Source organism: Lipotes vexillifer, unplaced genomic scaffold (genome assembly GCF_000442215.2).
Source record: "Lipotes vexillifer unplaced genomic scaffold, Lipotes_vexillifer_v1.1 scaffold778, whole genome shotgun sequence".
Classification (NCBI taxonomy): Eukaryota; Metazoa; Chordata; class Mammalia; order Artiodactyla; family Lipotidae; genus Lipotes; species Lipotes vexillifer.
The window spans coordinates 2,393,208-2,404,237 of record NW_006774127.1 but is presented as its reverse complement, the minus strand read 5'-3'; positions in this window follow the sequence as shown (position 1 = coordinate 2,404,237).

Here is an 11,030-nt window from a genome sequence, read left to right as displayed (position 1 = left end):
GGGGGCGGGGGCGGGGTTTAAGGTGTCTGGAAAGGAGACACAAATGTTTGGGACTCCTGGGGAGGTGGATGTCACAGAGGTGCTGATGCAGCCTGGAGATGCTGGTCGCTGGTCAGGGGTGATTTCTGGGGGTCCTAAGACTGATGTGAACTATAACTTACACAAACAGAAAACTCCTAAGCTAGGGCTTTAAAAGCACTCGGTGTTTTAATGGCCAGCAGCCAGAGGCCTGGCATTCATCAGCAGGGGCTCGGCCTGGACAGCAGAGGGGCCCTCTCTGTGCCAAAATAGTGTCACTGCCCGCGATGCAAGCCCACACGCTGGGATGAAACATAACAGGTCTGGCCCTGGCCCCTAGCCCTTGAGCCAAGCCACTGGCTGCCATCCTGTGTCCTGGACTCTTCAGGGACCCTCTGGCTGGTGCTTCCCTGCCCTGAGCAGTGCTGTTGCCTCGGACACTGGCCCAGCTGTCTGGCCATCAGTCTCACTGCCTGCAACGGATGAACTGGGAAGCAGAGACATTGATCCAGCCCAAATGGTAACCGAGGACACAGGCAGTGCTTTCGGGTGTAGCTGGAGAAGAAATCGAACTTCAGCCATAGGTCAACGCGGAGGGAGATCCCAGCTGACCCAGCTGCAGCCTTGCCAGCCTAGAACGATCCCAAGAAAGGAACTGACCCTGCTGGAGGCCGCAGGGAGAAGGCAGCAGCCACTGGCTCCCGCTGACGCTGCCAGGCCATCTCGGGCAAGGGTCTGACCTCACCGAGGCTGGTCCTCCCCATTCTTCACGTCACCCACCTCCCTGGGCTGTTAGGGGACTAAATGATGGATTCTTTTGCCAGGGCTGCCATAACGCACTAACTCAGACTGAAGGGCTTACACAACAGAAATTTATTTTCACACAGGCTGGAGGTCTGAGATCAAGGCGTCAGCAGGGTTGGTCTCCCCTGAGGCCTCTCTCCTTGGCTTATAGATGGCCGTCTTCTCCCTGTGCCCTCACGTGTCCCTCGCTGTGTGTGTCTGTGTCCTGGCCTCCTGTTCTCGTAAGGACACCAGTCGTGCTGGGTCAGAGCCCGCCCCAGTGACCTCCTTTTAACTTAATCTCCCGTCTCCAAATACAGTCACATTCTGGGGTACTGGGGCTTAGGACTTCGATGTGCAAATTTTAAGGGGGCATAATTCAGCCCATAACAAATCAGATGCTGCGTAGAGACGCCAGACACGGTGAAGGTGGTTAATAAACAGAGGCGAGTGTGGTTCAGGGGGGCTGAGAAGGCAAGCAGAGACAGAGTGTTGAAAACTCTGCCAAGTTCCGGCATCTTAGCCTTTCTCTCCACCGGGAAGCCACCCTGGGCTTCCGCTGTTGATCCTTCCAGGGAGGAAGGAATCCACTTCGCAGCCTTGTGCAACCCTACATTTCTGGCGTGGCTCAGCTGAGCTAGCTTACGGTCCCTTGAGAGCTTCCAACGGTGGGCTCACCATGCCTTGAGACAGGAATCCCAGGCCCACTCCCCCCCCTCCCCACCTCCAGCCAACAGCTGGTGCCAGTCAAGCAGTGTCAGTGGGCCCTGTAGCCCATGTCAGGGGTCCCGGTGTCACTGCTAGCTGACACCATCAAACGGGGACGGATGATGCCGAGCAGGAGATTCATTACACCTCCTTCCCATGTTTGATTCCACTGGGTCATGAGACAGGGATTTCTGCCCCTCTGACTCTTTTCTTTTTCTGACCTGAAGCTATTGCAAGATTTTTCTCTGATCTGGACACCCCACAGGCACTCAGGACCGTCTGCTCAGGAAGGGGCACCTTCCCAAAGGCCAGAAGTAGGCTCTCTGGATGCCATTCAGACCCAGGAAAGGGGCTCTCCTCAGCCCAAGAGGGATCAGAAGAGAGAGAGGGGTTGGGTTTCTGGTGAACTGGCTTCATTGAAAGGCAAGAAGTGGCTTAAAATCACCTCCATGACTATTTTTCTGGTCATGTCCTATTCTCCCCACAGGGTTTAAAAATCTGCCTGAGACCAAGACAGGCCTTTGATGTTGTGTCAAAGGCGGGGGCTTCCTGGCATCTGCTGGCCCTTATTCCCACCACATACTTCTGCCCTTATCTTCCCTAGAACCTTGACATGTTGTACCAAGCGGAAGATTTTCTCCAAAACCATCAGCAAGTTGGTGATGATTTTCCGCAGCAAAAACACCACCAAGGCTTTTCTGGTAACATGTCAAAGTTGGATTGCAGTAGACACCCCACCCCCCGCCCCGGAGGCTGGGTGAATGAGAGCAGGCGTTTTGAGTCGAGACGGTTTGATGCATTTTACTGGCTTCTGCCCATGTGTCCGACGTAGTGGTGTCATCACCTGCGTTTGTTCGCTGTGCTCAGACAGGGCTCTTGCCCCGACTAAGCCATACTGTTGAATAATGGAATTATTCTCTTCCCATCCTGCCTGCTGGATCTCAGTAGCTGCAGGACCCGCACTGGGGGCGAAGCTTCAGGACCTGACTTTGCAGAATGGAGCAGAAGTTCCCCCTCCAACTGTCTCCCTCCCCAGTCATGAGATTTCTCCCGAGGAACCTCGGTGTCCTTTTGCTATCCATTAACGCTCCTTTCTTCTTTCCCTTGGAAATCAAAGTGTCAGCTCTTGCCAGCAACGCCTGAAGAAAGTGAGAAGGCGGAAAGGCCCGACCCACCTCCACGCCCCCGTGCCACGCTGCCAGTACCTCTGGGAGGAAACGCTGGACCTTTCCTGCTTGGTACCCGCTTCCCTGCAGGTTCGCAAGTGGCAGTGCAGGTAAGAGGTGGATGAGTGCCTCAAAAGTGAAAGATAGAATTCCTCTTCTGGATCATGCCCCGAATAATCGAAAGTAGAGGCTTGAACAGTTATTTGTACACACATGTTCATAGCAGCATTGGTCACAGCAGCCAAAAGATGGAAGCGGCTCACATGTCCATCAGCAGATGGATAAAGTGTGGTCTGTCCACACAAGCGAGTATTATTCACCGTTAAAAAGGAAGGAAATCGCATATCACATGCCACAGTATGGATGAACCTTGAGGACATGATGCTGAGTGAAATAAGCCAGCCACAGAAAGGCAGATACTGTAAGATTCCACTTACACGAGGTCTCTGGAGGAGCCAGATTCATAGAGACAGGAAGCAGAAGGGTGGGTGCCAGGGACTGGGCTAGGGGGAGATGGGGGGTCAGTGTGTAATGGGGACAGAGTGTCAGTTTACAAGATGAGAAAGCTCTAAAGATGGATGGTGTAGGTGGCTGCACAACAACGTCAGTGTTCTTAATGCCTTAAACTGAACTGTTTACCTAAGAATGGTTAAAACAGTGCATTTTATGTTATGTGTATTTTACTAACAGTACAAATGAAGCTGCTCAGAATTGGTTAAGGGGTTTTGCTCCCCCTGGGATGGGCAGCATGGCCCGGTGGGCACCCTCCCTGTGCCTGGGCAAACCCGGAGTGGGCTGGCCCAGGGGTCCTGGTGCTGGGGCCACCCACCCGGGGTCTGGAAGAAGCCCCACTCCTCTGTCTCAATAAACCCCCAGGCAGAGAGAGTTCTGGGTCTCTGTCATGTGAGATTAAATTCAGAGATCAAGGCCCCAGGGAGACATCGAGACCGATGTCACACAAGGAGGCCCAGTTGCTGTGTCTGTTCTTTGTGTCTAGCTGTGACAGAAGCCAGGGGAGGGCGTGAGTGGTACAGGCCAGTCACTGCATGTGGGGACAGAGGTGGGCAGGGCGGGGACACTGGGTCTGGGCGGAGGGCTCCGAGGACAAGATGTGGCCGTGAGGAGGGCTACAGAGCAGCTGTGCATCCACGGGGCCCTTTTAGGGCCATGGGCTGTGGCTCAGCGTGACCTCAGGCCTGTCCATCCCAGTCCCCGGGCGTCAGTTTCCTCCTCTGTCACATGAGGGTGGATGGTCGCTAAGGGCTGTCCCAGGACAGCGGACGTTTATGGTTCTGTGTGAAAAGTGAGCATGTCCTGAGTCCTGAGTGGAACATCAGAGCTCTAGGAGTGTGGGAGACACCTGGCTAGCGCTGCCCAGTGACCTGGAGAGCTCGGCACATGGGAAGTGCCCCCTGCCGCCCTCCCACCCACCACCAAGTTGGCTCTGGGGGCTTTGTGCGGGGGTCCTGCTCCTGGCTTTGCTCAGAGGCCCTTTGGCAGTTGGGACACCTACCTCCTGGAGCTGCAGTGCCCGGGGTCGCCCCCGCCACTCACTTCCCAGATGAGGCCCAAGAAGGATGAGCTGGGCGCCAGGAGAGGTTTTCTGAAAATGAATAATCTGGGGGAGGCAGGTCCTGTTCCTTTCATTTCTTGAGAATCCAACTGGGCAGGGCCAGGCAGGAGGTGGGGGAGGGGAGCACAGCAGGGACCCGGTCTGGGAGCCACCGCTGTCCTCTGTAGCATCTTCTGCACCATGACAGCACTAGCCACCAGCTCTGGAGGTGTTCCAGGCACCAATGCTTTACATGTGATTTCTAAACCCTTAAGACAGCCTTTCAAGATACTTGCTACTGTCCCCACTTTATGGATGAGAACATCGAGGCTCAGAGCAGCTGAGAGACTGGCTCAGGGTTACACAGCAGGGAGGAGGTGGGGCCAGGATCTGAGCCTGCATTAACCTCCCACATCACGCAGCCCCAAGGTCCGGAACTGAAGTGGTGCCCTGAGCATGGCGGATGGATGACAGGAGCCAGGGAGCCCCCGATTGTGGCGGCAGTGTCCCTGCGGGCAGCTTCTCAGCCACCAGGCTCAGCGAACGCTGCTGGTTGGAAAGCCCTGGAGCTGCCCCTGCCCCAGAAGCAGGGAACACACAGTGGAACACACCCACCAGCATTTGGATCCAGAGCTGCGCCATCCAGCCAACCGGCCAGCAGGCCAGCAGCCAGCAAGGGCGTCAGCTCTCCCAGGCTGGGCACATCCTTTCACTGTGAGCCGCGGGGAGCGAAACCCAGGGCCTGCACAGTGGGTGCCTCCCCTCAACGGCCCCGTCCATCCCCGCTCCCCGTTTCCCTAGGCTGGGGTCCGTCCTCCCCAGAGCTGCTCGGTTCTGCCCACAGGCCTCGGCCCAGTTTCCAGACATCTCAGCGAGGCTCGGAAGGCTCTCAGTGGGCCCAGGCTCGGTCTGAATTAGGTTGCTGTTGATGTTATTGTTTTGGGGAGAAATGTTCATTTCCAGCCCCTACTCTGTGCACACAGACTGGGGCTCCTGTCCCGAGCCAGATGCTGACTGATTCCAAGGGGAGGGGGGCGGGAATTTGATTTGATTCCTGTGCGAGGGCAGAGGGGTCATGCTCCGGCCTGGCTGGGGGACTCTGGGGGCTCTGGCATGTAGGGTGGGCTGCTGGGAGTGTGTCGGGGGGCTCAGAGGGGAGCAGACAGGCGAGCTTGCCCAGGGCCGAGATTTGGAAACTACAGCAGGGAGTCTGGGGGCCACAGCTCAGTTTTGCCTCCCCCCAGCCCCAGGTCCAGTGTTGGAGTCCCAGCCCCTGAACAGACGATGGGCATGGAAAGTCGACTTGCCCCGAGCACTAGGCACAGGCTATGGCGCCAAGGACCCAGGGCGAGAAAGCAGGCAAGGTCTTCCTGCTGCTCCTTCAGGGATGGCTTCTCCCCTCCAGCCCTCCCTGGGGCCCTCCCCGCAGCTCTCCCCTCCAGGTCTGTGCTCTGGATGCAGGAATCCCCACACGTCAGCGGTGCCTGGAATAGACACTGCCTAGTGTATGCCTCCTGGACACACAACTAGATGGCGCTTCCCAGCTACCCTTGCAGACAGGTTCATGGTGGGGAAGTGACGTACCTACCCCCCGCAGGCCTGGCCCATCACACCCTCCTTCCTTGGATTCCAGGGCTCTAGGGGAAAACGGGTCATCTGATGGATGGAGCCTGGGTCCCTTCATACCCACGTGGAGCAGAGCATCCACAAAGCCCACTTCCAGCTGAGACGTGAGTGAGAAATAGCCTTTCTTGTGGGGAGGCCCTGAGCTGCGGACTGGTTTGTTAGCTTCATGGTACCTCCTGGGGGGCCTGGAGAAGGCAGCTGAACTGAGGGCTTCCCATGGCTCCATAAGCAGTGCGGCTCCAGCCAAAGGAGAGGCAGGAAAAGGCAGGTGCTTCCTTGTGGGGGCACCTGAGGACCCCAGACCTGCTGGAGGCCTTAGCAGCAGTGGGGTCCCACAGGACAAGTGAGGCAGGGGCCTGCACAGAGGAGGCCACTGCTGAGAGAGAGGTGGGGCTGGGACACTTCAGCATCCAGCAGAGCAGTTCAGGAGGTGGTGTCTTGTGAAAACAAGACTAGAGGGGACCCATGGCAGCACCCCTGTGACCTGCAAAGGATTGTGGGTCCAGAGCCTTCCCTATGTGTGGCAAGCAGGCTGGAACACCCGCCCTCAGTCCCCACTGCTCCAAACAGGTAAGCAGGTGGGCCGAGGGTTGAGGAGGGGTCCTGCCAGCTAGAGGCAGCAGGACCAAACCACATCTGGTTCAGAAACGCTCTTGTCTTCAAGAGCACGTGTGGGCCAGCACCCCCGGGCTCCATCTTCGCCCTCAGTGTCCCTGCCCCACCTTGGGTCAGAAGGGAGGGTCTTCCGACACTGCCAGGGAACCGAGCTTCTTACCTCCTCCATGCCCAGAGCCCCTCCCTCACCCAGCATCAGCCTTGAGTGCTATGCTCAGCCCTGACCGCTATGCTCAGCCCTGACCGAGCCTGGAGAAAGGGGGTGCTTTGGCGGGTAGGGTGCAGAGTGGGAGATCGTGCCCAGGTTGGAGGAACAGAGAGCCCTCCCAGATAAACTGGGTACCACAAAATAACGTGTCTTCCTGGGAGAGCCATGGATATACTGAGACAGCACATCATGGAAAGAGATGTTTAAAATTTAAAAGGCAGTTCATTGCCTAGATCTGTAACCCAAACATCTCTCCCTGCTCTGGGCAACTCAGCCCCTGCTACTGCTTACACACCCCTAGTGATGGGGAACTCACTACCTCAAAAGGAAGACATTTTAGTTGTCAAAGTGCCAAGACCAAGGGTTTATCCTTTCTGAAGACAAATGCTTCTTGCCAGGTAGAACAGGGGGAGTCTCTCCTGGTTTTGGTGAAGGACAAGGGCTCTGGACTCAGACTGGGCAAGTCCCAGCTCCACTTCTCACTGGCTGTGTGTTATTGGACAAGCACTCAACGTCTCTGGGCCTGTTTTGTCATCATCATTTTTTAAATGGGTCTAATAATTGTACCTTCTTCACAAGGCTATTGTGAAGATAAAATGAAATAACCCATCTAAGTTACGTGGCACAGTTTCTGCCATGTGGCACGTGCTTGATAAATGTTAGGGATTATTACCCAACTCTATGAAATATAAATTCTTTAAGCCTGAAAGTAGGGATCTGAATCAAATTGGAGCTTGGCCTTGTGGATTCTACAAACGTGAGTTCCCTGGGAATGTGAGGGGTAAAGCTTTTCATGTCTCTATTTTGAGTAACAACAGCGACCATTACTAAGCGTCCATCTCCTGCAGGTCCCATGCTCAGCACACGTGTTCACGATTGTATTCCCTCCTCCACAGACTCCGTGAGGCTGGGCTCATTAACACCTGCAGTGGGTTGAATAGTGTCCCCTCCCCCAAATTCATGTCCACCCAGGACCTCAGAACGTGACCTTATTTAGCAATAGGGTTGTTGCACGTGTAATTATTTAAGATGAGGTCTTTCTGGAGTAAGGAGGCTCCTAAGTCCATTGATTGTTGTCTTTATAAAAGAGTAGGGGCTTCCCTGGTGGCGCAGTGGTTAAGAATCTGCCTGCCAATGCAGGGGACACGGGTTCGAGCCCTGGTCTGGGATGATCCCACATGCCATGGAGCAACTAAGCCTTGCACTACAACTACTGAGCCTGCGAGCCACAGCTACTGAAGCCTGCATGCCTAGAGCCCGTGCTCTGCAACAAGAGAAGCCACCGCAATGAGAAGCCCATGCACCGCAACGAAGAGTAACCCCCACTCGCCACAACTAGAGAGAAAGCCCGTGCGCAGCAACGAAGACCCAACGCAGCCATACATAAATAAATACATACATGCATAAATTTATTTTAAAGAAAAGAGTGAGGAGACACAAAGACACACACACACACACACACACACACACACACGTGAAGACAGAGGCAGACATTGGAGTGATGCAGCTCCAAGCCAAGGAACACCACATCACCGGGAACCCCCAGAAGGCAGAAGAGGGGGTGAAGGACGCCCCCCTTGAGCCTTGAGAGTGAGTGTGGCTCTGCCGACACCTTGATTTCGGACTTCTGGCCTCCAGAACTGTGAGAGGATCAATCTCTATTGTTTAAGCCCCTAATGTTGTGGCAATCTGTTACAACAGCCCCAGCAAACGAATACGTACATCCCCATTTTACAGATGAGGAAACTGAAGCTCAGAGACGTGGTCCAGGTCCCATGTCACTAAATGAAGAGTCAGGATTTGATGACTCTTCAACGTCGAAGCTCGGGCAGTTCTCTGCAATCACGCCTCAGGAGAAATATCCATTCTCTCGGGGACACGGAGGACAGCGTAAGAAGTGCACCGGGGCTGTCCTAGCCCAGGTTTTCTAGAAAATAGAACCTGAGGCAAGACTTGAGTGCTAAGGGGTTACTGGAAGTTGCAGTCCCAGGGCGGTGAGAGTGAGACAATGGAGGATAGGATAGTGGAGACATAAAATGATGCGCTCCTAGGCCAGCCGCTGCTTCAGCCGCTGCAAGAGGTGCCCCAGGGATGCTCCCCGCCAGGCTTGCAGAAAGACAGCCAAGCCTCAGAACGACATTTCCAAAGGAGGAAAGGAGGAAGGATTTATCTGCCAGCTTCATCCCGTCTCCCATCTCCTTTAGCCGAAGTTGGCTGCATGGGACTTAAGTGCCCCAGCTGCCATGTGCATCACCTGCTACGTTTAGGTGACTGTTGCGGGGAGCCCGGGCCATGCATTCATGCACGGGCGGGTCAGGACAGCCCGTGGTACTGATGGAAGAGGTTACAAGGGCAGCAGCGGCAGCAGCCTGGGCTCTCTGTAAGCAAACAGCACAGTCCCAGGAGACCAGGAGGCAGCAGGGACCCAAGGCAGCACGTCCAGTGTCCTTCCCAGTCCCTATTCCTCTGTCACCCCCAACTTTGCCCTTTCTTTCTTCAAAATGCTGCAGAGAACAGCTGCCACAGGGTCCCCTGAAATTCTCCATGAAGATGCGGCAGTCTTAGGTTGGGAGCCTGAGCAATCTGGATAGGAATCCACACTCCACAAACAACTCACTTTGGACACCTAACCTTTGACTTCTGCCCTCACACGGCTTTACTGTGTGTGTGTGTGTGTGTGTGTGTGTGTGTGTGTCTGCGTGCGCGCCTGTGCGCATGCGCGCAAACGCATGCACACCCACGTGCATCTGGGTCTCTTCCCCTCCCACAGGGACACCAGTCACTGAGTCAGGAGTGAAATCACGTAACCCATCTGCACCCAGTTCTCTCATGCATGGGTTGGGGAGGTGGGCGGTCTCCCAAGACGGCCTGGGTGAGCCATGCCTCCTAGTGCTCACACCCTCGTGCGGGTCCTTCCCACGCTAAACCAGCAGAAATATGCCAATTCCAGGTCTGGCCTGCCAGCTTCAGCTTCCTCCCTCTTGGGTCCTGCACTTTGGGGTGCTCAGGGCCACCACCTAAAAGTCCAGGCCCCCTCCAGGAAGACAGCTTGGAGAGGCGAGACTCTGGTACTACATGGAGCAGAGAGAAGCCCAGCCGTGCCCGGGCCCAGTCGGGCCTACGGATGACACCGGCCCAGCCGCTGTCTGACAACGACGTGAGAGGCTTGAAGTGGGATCAGAGGAAGAACTGCCATGCTGAGCCCGGCCAGCCCACGGCACCATGAGAGATAAAAGGATGCGGCTTGGGGTGGTCCGTTACGTGGCCACAGGTAAGTGAAACAGCAGTGGTTTATGCTCTCCGTCCCACAGGGCTGAATTCTGCCAAAACACCTGTGAAATGTCAACGATAGATGAGTTCAAAAAGCATGTGAGGGTCCGGAACAAGCCACGGGTGCAGGAGGCTCCCATTTCCAACCACCTCCGCTCCGCCCTCCCTTCTGATATTCGGAACTAAGAACTGTGGACTTGTCGTCAGCAGGGCCCAAAGAGATTGCAAGCTTGGGGGCTCTGGCGTGACCCCATAGGGGGCCCTTCTGATGAGGGTCTGCAGGGACACTGGGCTGTGTCAGAGGAATCAAGAGGTGTAGCTCCCCCACTGGAGCCAGCAGTGTCACAGAGAGGCCCCTCAGCCCAATGACCCAGGTCCAGGCCCTCCCGGGGCCAAAGGGAGGAGCCACAGCCCACGCCCAGCCTGGAGCTGGGCGGAGGAGAAAGGGCTGCAGGCAGGGACAGTGCTCGCATCTGCACTGAGGGGAGGTGGTCCCTCCCAGGAGCCTGAGGGCCCTGCAGCTCGGTGGTCCAGCCCAGCTTTGTAGCATAAGCGGGGCCCAGAGAGGACACGGTCCTGCCCAAGCTTGCACGGTAGGGCAGCGGCACGGTCTGGCCCGCTCCTAGGCCCTGGTCCCCATCCAGGGCTCCTCCTGCACCCTCACTTCCCTGCTGAGGTTGTCCAGGCAAGAGGAGTGGCCGCCTGGGGCACGGTACTCCAGGCAGGACCCTAGACGGGCAGAGACAGGGGCAGGAGGGCCACCCCCAGTCAGCATCCTGTCCCCTCTGGCTGTGAGCGCAGCTGGACGAGGTCTGACTTGCTGTCATGGTTGTCATCTGCCAGGGCAACAAGCCAACGCTGTTAAGTGAGTGCCATTGCCATAGAAACCATGAGTCAAGGCCGCACTTTAGCAGAGCCAAACACGCAGTGGAGGGGCGGGGGCGGTGTTGTCTCTCAGGGCCTCTGCCAGTGGGAAAGGAGAGGCCCAGGCATCTCCTTAGACTCTCCTTAATGGGGTGGGGTGGGGGTGATGGGGAGGGAGCGGGGGGGGGGGGAAAAGGAGACGAGGAGAGGGGAGGAAGTT